Source organism: Bison bison, unplaced genomic scaffold, assembly GCF_000754665.1.
Source record: "Bison bison bison isolate TAMUID 2011002044 unplaced genomic scaffold, Bison_UMD1.0 scf7180017864518, whole genome shotgun sequence".
Lineage (NCBI taxonomy): Eukaryota > Metazoa > Chordata > Mammalia > Artiodactyla > Bovidae > Bison > Bison bison.
In genome coordinates this window covers 3,284,906-3,294,889 of record NW_011495071.1, presented here as the reverse complement: position 1 = coordinate 3,294,889, position 9,984 = coordinate 3,284,906, and the positions used below count along the sequence as shown (strand labels likewise).

At 48.8% G+C, this 9,984-nt stretch overlaps 1 non-coding gene across 1 annotated transcript; it reads right to left on the bottom strand.

Annotated features, from left to right (window-relative positions):
* Nucleotides 1-5,825: 5,825 nt before the first annotated feature.
* On the bottom strand, nt 5,826-5,898 carry TRNAG-CCC. Its single transcript has one exon. It is a non-coding gene; the product is annotated as a tRNA-Gly (tRNA).
* Nucleotides 5,899-9,984: the final 4,086 nt, after the last annotated feature.

Below are 9,984 nucleotides of genomic sequence, written 5' to 3'. Positions count from 1 at the left end.
TGCGCCAGCCACAGCACAGGCCCGCAGAAGGGAGACGCCACCTAATAAATGTCTCTGGAAAATTACGACTGTACTGCTACAGTAAAAAGATGGCGCCGTTTATCTCAGCGCCATCTGCACAGGCTCATTTGTTGCTCCCGAGGCAGCCCACACGCACCCAGCAAGTTTGCAACTCTCCACCACTTGGAGTGCTTTCCTCACGAGGATGCTCGGGGACCCAGGGTGCTCATTCCTCTTCCGGCTCTCGGCGGTCAGCAGGAGAGATGCCGAAAGAGGCTTGCAAGTGGATGCTGCAACATCAGATCTGGACCTCGGGGTGGGGGCCTGGAGTCCAGCAGCCTTCCCACGCAGAGGAAGAGGAGCACTGAGCGTCGTTCGTCATTCGTCCATCGATTCATCTATTCAGCAAAGCGTACAGAGGGTCTGCTTTCGGCCGGGTGTTGTGATGGACATTAGGGCCACCTGGGTAGTTTGCTTGCTCTTCCTGAAGGATGTGATTCAAATGTCATCAGTGAAGTCATCCCTGGGCTTTTCATCTAATACAGCCGGACTCAGACCCCAGTAGGGGTAGCCCATAACCAATGACTGGTGGACACAAACCCATGAGCCCTCTGGCTTCCTTGCCTCCAGTGGCTACTGCATTGCAATGTGTTTGGTGTTGTTGAAACATAAAACCTTGAGGATGGAGGAGGTCGCTATAAAGCCAGGAATATGTACGTACTTGGTGCTTCTCTAGTGGTTCAGACAGTAAAGGATCGGCCTGCCATGCAGGAGATCTGAGTTCAGTTCCTGGGTCGGGAAGATCCCCTGGAGAAGGGCATGGTTACCCACTCTAGTATTCTTGCCTGGAGAATTCCATGGACAGAGGAGGGTGGCGGGCTACAGTCTGTGGGGTCACAAAGGGTTGGACATGGGCGAGTGACTTTCACCATCATCATGTACGTACTGATGGATCTGTGGGCTTTTAAACTGTGTGTTGAGCTGGTTCCAATGGGTTGGATGTGGCTTTGCTGAAAGCTTGTGAATGAAAGAGACAATATACAGACATGGAAGGATGCAGTCGTGGCCTGTGCTTGCATCCCAGTCCATTTCTTAATCCGTATGAAGACAGGCTGCTCTGGCATCTCTGGGAATCTCAGCACAGCCCCAGCCAAGCCCATCAAGACCATGATTCTGAGAAGGTTTGAGACGCCTCCCTTCCCTCCTGCCTCAGAGTCCTCTACCAACACTGAAATGGAAAACCTCTCTCTTCTCCCTCCTCCCTCCCCTCATGTCTCTGTACAACCAGGCCAGGAACCTCAACTTCACATGTAATAGCCCTCTTTTATTCAGGATAAGGAGAAGGCAATGGCGCCCTACTCCAGTGTTCTTGCCTGGAAAATCCCAGGGACCGGGGAGCCTGGTGGGCTGCTGTCTATGGGGTCGCACAGAGTCGGACACGACTGAAGCGACGCAGCAGAAGCAGCAGGATAAAGCATCACTGTTCTTTCCGTTGTGTGCAGAAGCACTTGTCAGACTTTGAATTGGGACTTAGTGAAACCACTGGCGGGGAATTGAAGTTGAGGAAATAGGGACCAGAGTATGATGATCCTTTAGTTGGGCTTTTTTCAGTAGGTGATGCAGATACAGTGATGGTGTGAATCAGGGGCTGGAGTGAATCAGAGTTGCCCAGTGAGGAGAATGAACCAGCTGGAGCCCATCCCTGAGGTGGCAAATCCAGCGAGGGGGCCCTTGGAATAATCAGGGTGTGGGTGATGATGGTGCAACCCAGGAGCCTTGGAAGCCACACCGGAGAGGAGGGAATTGCTGACGGATATTCAGGAAGTTTAATTAAGAGAATTCAGTGACTGATTAGGTGTTTACATGTGGGGAGGAGAAATCTGGAAGGAGAGCAGATTTTTTGTGGGAAGGAGAAATGAAGGGCAGAAACAGAGACTAAGAAAGGGAAATGGGCAGAGAGGAAAGGCAAGGAGATAGTCAAAAAGGACCATAGAAAGACGTAGAAAATGACAGAGGCCAAAAGAGAGATGGAAAAGAATCAATCAGTGAAACTCCTAATAAGACTTCCTTGTTTTCTAAACTTATTTCCAACCAACGTTAGACTTACAGAAAAGGTGAAAAAAAATAGTACAAAGACTTCCCACATACCAGCTTCCCCTGATGTTAAGCTTTTATGCAACCATGGCACAGCTATCCAGGACAGGACTTAACACTGCCGTTGTTGCTACTTAACATTATTGTTCAGCCACTCAGTCGTGTTCACCTCTTCGGGACCCCATGGACTGCAGCACTCCAGGCTTCCCTGTCCTTCACTATCTCCTGGAGTTTGCTCAAACTCACGTCCACTGAGTCAATGATGCCATCCAACCATCTCATCTCTGTTGCCCACTTCTCCTCCTGCCCTCAGTCTGCCCTTGTGGAAGTTCCAGTCCATCTCAGAACAAACTCTCCCCATCTTTCTCTCTTTCTTTTGCAGGATCTAGAAAGGGAAGGGATTGGGAACACCTGTTAGCTAAGGAATACTTAGATAAACTTGGATAACCATCCAGATGTTCCACATGTTCAAGCTGGATTTAGAAAAGGCAGAAGAACAAAAACTCAAATTGCCAACATCCATTGGATCATAGAAAAAGCAAGAGAGTTCCAGAAAAACATCTACTTCTGCTTTATTAACTATGCCAAAGCCTTTGACTGTGTGAATCACAACAAACTGTGTAAAATTCTGCAAGAGATGGGAATGCCAGACCACCTGACCTGCCTCTTGAGAAATCTGTATACAGGTCATGAAGAAACAGTTAGAACTGGACATGGAACAACAGACTGGTTCCACATTGGGAAAGGAGTACATCTGGGCTGTGTATTGTCACCCTGCTTATTTAACTTAAATGCAGAATACATCATGTGAAATACCAGGCTGGATGAAGCACAGTTCAGTTCAGTTGCTCAGTCATGTCCGACTCTTTGCGACCCCATGAACTGCAGCACGTCAGGCCTCCCTGTCCATCACGAACCCCCAGAGTTCACTCAAACTCACGTCCATTGAGTCGGTGATGCCATCCAGCCATCTCATCCTCTGTCGTCTCCTACTCCTCCTGCCCCCAATCCCTCCCAGCATCAGAGTCTTTTCCAATGAGGATGAAACACAAGCTGGAATCAAGACTGCCAGGAGAAATATCAATAACCTCAGAATCACAGATCACCACCCTTATGGCAGAAAGTGAAGAAGAACTAAAGAGCCTCTTGATGAAAGTGAAAGAGGGGAGTGAAAAAGCTGGCTTAAAACTCAACATTCAGAAAACTAAGATCATGGCATCTGGTCCCATCACTTCATGGCAAATAGGTGGGGAAACAATGGGAACAGTGACAGACTTTATTTTGGTGCAGATGGTGACTGCAGCCATGAAATTAAAAGACGCTTTCTCCTTGGGAAAAAAAAAAGCTATGACCAACCTACACAGCATATTAAAAATCAGAGACATTACTTTGCCTACAAAGGTCCATCTAGTCAAAGCTATGGTTTTTCCAGTAGTCATGTATGGATGTGAGAGTTGGACTATAAAGAAAGCTGAGTGCCGAAGAACTGATGCTTTTAAACCATGGTGTTGGAGAAGACTCTTGAGAGTCCCTTGGACTGCAAGGAGATCTAACCAGTCCATCCTAAAGGAGATCAGTCCTGAATATTCATTGGAAGAACTGATGCTAAAGCTGAAGCTCCAATACTTTGGCCACCTGATGAGAAGAACTGACTCATTTGAAAAGACCCTGATGCTGGGAAAGATTGAAGGCAAGAGAAGGGGTTGACAGAGGATGAGATGGTTGGATGCATCACCTACTCAAAGGACATGAGTTTGAGCAAGCTCCTGGAGTTGGTGATGGACAGGGAAGCCTTGCTGCTGCAGTCCATGGGGTCACAAAGAGTCGGACACAATTGAGTAACTGAAGTGACTGAACTGAGATAACCATCTCACTTCCAAACACTAGGAGTGTGCCCTGTACAGCACCCTCTCATCCTTGCCCTTGAAGACTTCCCATGGTTCCCCTTTCTTTTCATAAATAACTCTGATCTGCCTCTCAAGCTGGTGGAAAGCTGTGTGGGAACAACAACCAAGAGAGAATTAAGGGCCTAAAGCATCTTACTTGCATTTGTCATGTTTCCATGTTTGCTGGGGAAGATTGAAGGCAAAAGGAGAAGGGGGTGGCAGAGGATGAGATGGTTAGCTAGCATCACCAACTCAATGGACATGGATTTGAGCAAACTCTGGGAGATAGTAGAGGACAGAGGAGCGTGATGTGCTGCAGTCCATGGGGTCGCAAAGAGTTGGACAGGACTTGGCGACTGAACAACACCAGCATGTTTGACTCACCCCCCAAATAATCACTTGTTGATCAACCTGCATCTTTTTCCCTAATAACAAGGGTAAATAAGAGTTAGCTTATATAAAAATAGAAGGAATTCCATTTAGCTGTTCTGCTGGCACAATGCTTGGCATAAAGCAGGTGCTCAAAAATATTTGTTAACTGAATGAATTCATGAGTGATAAGACAGGGCAAGTTTTACAGTTGGGCAATACTGTGGAAAGAGCATTGGAATTAGAGAGAACCAGGTTCAAACTCTGAACCTACTCCTTCTCATGTGCCCTTGGGCAGGTAACATGACCCCTCTCAGCTTTAGTTTTTCTCACTAAAAAAAAACAAAGCTGAATAGCTCCACTCTTCAGTGCAATGGTGAGAACAACAGATTATGTGTATGCAAGACCATACACATAGCTCAGTGGATTAAAAATAGTAGCAACTTTTATGATTATTTTTTGGTAACATGGACCACTCAAACTCAGAAGGTTATGGAGAACATTATCAAAAAGAATGGACAATTCTCTCTCAGGATTATCTGATGACTGTCCTGCCTAGAGGCAAAAAGATGGATAGACAAAGATGTAAGTTGTTTGCCTGCCCTGGGATCCTAGGATTCTGGATTCCCACTGCCTCTGAAATGTGGTTGTTACCTGATGTCTGGGAGAGCCAGGTGTGTGTGTGTGCTAAGTCGCTTCAGTCATGTCCAACTCTTTGCGACCCCATGGACTGTGGCCCACCAGGCACCTCTGTCTGTGGGATTCTCCAGGCCAGAGTACTGGAGTGGGTTGCCATGCCCTCCTCCAGGGGGTCTTCCTGACCCAGGGATCAAACCTGCAGCTCTTGAGTCTCCTGCATTGGCAGGCGGGTTCCTTACCACTAGCACCAGGTGCTGAAGCATAAGAGAAGCAGACATGTCACACGGTATTCCAGGAGAGGTGGGGTCTGCAGCCCACTCCCTTCTCTCCTCCTCTTTCTCACATATATATAAAGACAGCCCCGCAGGACCACACCTAACCCAACAGACACTCTGTGGCCAGTGCAGCTTCTGGTAAGGGCTATGGGTTGTCTTAGATGCCAGAACATATTTTTCTTTCGAAGTTACCAGCCAAGTAATCCCTTAGAGGGCAGAGAACATGTCACCTCCCTTTAAAAATACCTCGTTGGCATCCTACACAGAGAAGATGCTTAGTAAGCACTTTCCTGATGACAAAGATGGGGAGCAGGGTGTTTCAACCCAGCGGCAGGGCAGGTAACATGGGAGATTGTGGCAGGACGGGGTACACACTGGGTTGTGTGGAGGCAATGACACACGAGGCCTTTCTCCTTGGTGACAGCTCTAGGACCACAGGTATTTTTCTTTTTCTTTCCTAAAAAATTTTTTATTGGCTGAGCCAGGTCTTAGTTGCAGCACACAAGATCATCGATGATCATTGCAGCATTCAGGAGCTTTAATTGTGGCATGTGGGATCCAGTTCCCTGACCAGGGATCGAACCTGGGGCGCCTGCATTGGGAGTGCAGAGTCTTAGCCATTGGACCACCAGGGGAGTTCCCCACAAGTATTTTTCCAAATGAGTGACCACTGGCACCAAAGCCAACCAAATGAGTGTGCCATCTCACAGTTACCAGCACGACTTCTCTGTTTTACTCACACCTTCTCCTGTTCTTTTTGGATCTCTAACTCCACCGTGCCTCTTCTTCTGCCTTCTTGCTCCTTCCAGGCTGTGACTCTGCTAGACCTTTGGTGTCACCTGCTCACTCAGTCCCACGGATGGTTCGTGAGATGAGGTCTGACTTGAGAATCCCTCAGAGCCAAGGCCAAGTGAGAGGCAGCCTTCTGCATCGAGTGTGGGTGGGGGCTGGGATGCCAGCAATATCCCGCATCCCCAGCCCTCCAGCAGCAATGCTTGTGGGCGTCTTCTCTGTGACAAGAAGATGCTTGTCTGTCATGTACCATAATCTCATTAACTACAACACCTGGAAAATGTATGTCTTCTTCCCATTTTCCAGACTAGGAAAGTGAGTCTCAGACAAGGAGATGAGTTAAGACAGTGGTTGGAGCTTCAGCGAGTACTGGCGTCACTTGGAGGACTTGTTAAAGCTCAGATGGCCGGGTTCCAGCTTAAGTTTCCGACTCAGTGGGTCTGGAGTGGGGCCTGTTGACTGGTGTTTCAAGAAGTTCCTAAGCGATGCAGATGCTGCTGCTCAGGCACCAGAGTTTGAGGACCATTGATTTCGCGGCCAGGAGGCAGCAGGCCCGGGATTGAAACCCGAGACTTCTGATCCCAAGGGTGTGCCTTCCCGTCCACCTCAACTGGCTTTTCTCTGCCCAGTGTCTGGGTAGGATCTCCATCAGCACCCTGAGATCGCTCTACCTGAAAGTCAAGTAGGCCAGCTGGGCCACCAAAAATCTTCAAGGCTCCCAGGAAATGGGGTGAAGCAAAAGCAAGCTCCGGGGAAAGCGAGAAGGCGTGGGGGCTGGACGCGGCCCGGTCGTGGTCCTGGCCCACTGGCCCCTGGGGCGTCTTTTACAGGGTGTTTTGTGAGTCAGTTTCCAGTGCCAATATCAGGCTGGGTGGGGAGCCCAGGCCCGCCAGGGCCAACAGCAGCCTGGGCAGGCAGGCGGGGTGGTTTTAAACTGCTACTGTATTTAACTGTTAGCTACGCTCTTCCATTGGCTGCGTGATGGAGAAGGGGGAGGCGGGCAGGGCCCAGAATGAGCTGTGAGAAGTTGTATTTCTCTCCATTTGGGACTCACTGGGGATTCTGCACAGAGCAGCGCCTTGGGGCTCAGCCCTGGAGTTTATGTCAACCCCTGTGCTTGATGGGTTCGAGGTTCGTGCCTCGCGGTTAGTGGGACCCAGGAGGCTGGGGAACCCAGCTGCTCCCCGCACGCGTCTTGTCATTCCAGCAGGCAGGGATTGACTTTGACCTTTGTGGGTCCCGAAATAGAAGTCACAGCTAGTGTGAGGCACCATAAAGCTTCTTGGCAGCCACACACTGTCACCCAGCTCTTCAAGGCCTCGTCCTAGCAGAGGATATGCAAAAGGGCTGCCTGGAGGCAGAGGGATGGCCACAGAAATCTCTGCAGACACTGCCAGCTGGAAACCCCAAGGCCCTTGGGTCTCCTGGCTCTAAGGTGAGGGCAAGTGTCATTACGCCTGAGATCAGGGCGTAATCCAGACGCCCGTCCAACTCAGCCTCTGCTTTCCCTCCCACAAGCCTCCAACAGGAATCCAGGCCCACTCCTGCCTCAGAGCAATGTCACTCAACAGAACATGGAGAATACCAGACTGAGGAAACCTCATCCCTAGAAAATGATAGTCACGATCATCATTGCTGTCACTCATTCACAGCATACTAAGTGCTGGCTGCTGTTCACATATTGACTCATCTAATCGACTCAGTAAACGATGATGTGGGTACAGTTACTATCACCATTTTACAGATGGGAAAACTGAGGCACTGAGGGGTTGAGTAACTTGGCCGAGACTACAAGGTCAGAGAACGAGTGAACCTGGATTTGAACCTAGATGGTTTGGCTCCAAGATCCAGACCCTCGGCCTCTTCTTTATCCTGCAGCCTCACCTCCGTCCCTGCCAACCGCTGCGGCTGCCTCGACTGGCCTCGGAACTCCAGACCCCGGGTCCTCCAGTTATGTGGCCCTGACCACCCGTGTTCACGTGGCACATAGAGATATGTCACTTTGTAGGAAATGAAACGGTGGGAAAATGACAGTGGGAACAGAGGGCTCTTAGAGAAGCCCAGGGAACAGAGGCTGTGGGTGGAACAGAAATCAGCAGGACTTGGGGTCAGAAGACCTTACTTCTCAACCTGCTGCCTGAGTGACCATGGCAAGGGCTTTAGATTCTGACCCCCAAATTCATATGTTGAAGCCTAGTTTGCTTTTTGGAAGTGGGACCTTTGGGAGGTAATTAGATGGTGGAGGGTGGAGACCTCATGAATGGGACTAGTGCCCTCATAAGAAGAAACATGAGACACTGCCTCTCTCTTGGCCCTGTGAGGACATCGAGAAAGCAGCTATCTTCAGACATGTATCTGCAGATGACTTGATCTTGAACTTCCCAAGCTTCCAGAACTCTGAAAAATGAATTCTTGTTGTTGAAACCACCCAGTCTATGCTAGCTCTGTTACAGCAGCTCACACAGTAACAGAGAGTTACTTAATCCCTTTGGGTATCGGTTTCCTTATACATAAAATGAAGAAAACTCTGTTACGTGGCTGAATAATGCCCCTCCCACCAAAGTCATATGTTGAATTCCTAATCCCTAGGAGAAGGAAATGGCAACCCACTCCATTGTTATTGCCTGGAGAATCCCAGGGACGGCGGAGCCTGGTGGCCTGCCGTCTATGGGGTCTCACAGAGTCGGACACGACTAAAGCGACTTAGCAGCAGCAGCAGCAGTACCTCAGAATGTTACTTTACTTGATGGGTTTGTAAATGGGGGCCTTTAAAGAGATAATTATAGTAAATGAGCCCTAAGCCAGTATGACTGGTATCTTTATAAGAAGAGAGATTAATACATGGACATGCACAGAGGGAAGAGCATGTGAAGACACAGGGAGGAGAATTCGCCATCTGTAAGCCAAGAACAGAGGCCTCAGAAGAAATCAACCTTGCTGACATCTTGACCTTGAACTTCTAGTCTCCAGAACTGTAAGTAAACCTCAGTTGCTTGGGTCACCCTATCTGTGGCACTTGGTTCTGGCAGCTCCAGCTAACAAACACAGCTCTAGCAAAAACATAAAAACAGCTCATGGAGGTGCTGGGGGACCTGGATGGCAGACCGGAAATGAAGTCTCTTGTCACAGTAAGTGCCCAGGTCAGGAGCTGTAAGAGAGGAGGTCAAGTGTGAATGCAGAAAAAGAGACCACCTTTATCTGGAGGCATCAGGAATGGGAGATTCAGGATGCTGGGCAAGGAGCAATCCAGGAAGCAGAGGAAAAGGGGCATTGCTGGACATGGGAGGCCTGGATTCCATAGCAGCCAACCAAAAAGGACTGATTTTTCCAGGGCCAGGGAGGGATCATTTGATGGATCAGCTTCATTCATTTATTCATTCATTTATTCAACTAACCATTATTGAAGGTCTACAGTTAGTGGGCACCCAGCCTACCCTGAGAGCATCAGGGAAGGCTCCTAGGAGACAGCGGCTCCTGATCTGAATCCGAAAGAACAACAAGGAGGAAGCCAGATGAAAGAAGCGGGTGACAACTGTGTCCACGTTAGGTTTGGACTGAGAGGAAGACCAGGTGCAGACCCCACTTGGGGAGGTAAATCAAACAGGGTGTTCTTACTCATCAGCTAGGAAGGAAGTCAGGACACACGGCAGAGACACCAAAAACCTTCCATAGGACAGTGGCCCAGAGTTACAGGGGAGGACTTCTGTGTAAATAAGGGTTCCATTGGATTTTCTGGAAGCCTGTCTCCTTCCAGACAAGTACATATCTCTAGGTTTTTATGGGTTTGAAACGTGGAAGTTTGGAAGGGCTCTCTTTGAGAAAAATAATGCAATTATGAATACATGATTAGGTGCACAGTGAATACTAGAATGAAAAAAAATCAGAGAAAATTATGCATTTTAAAAAGCTGGCATATTAAGCAAACATTA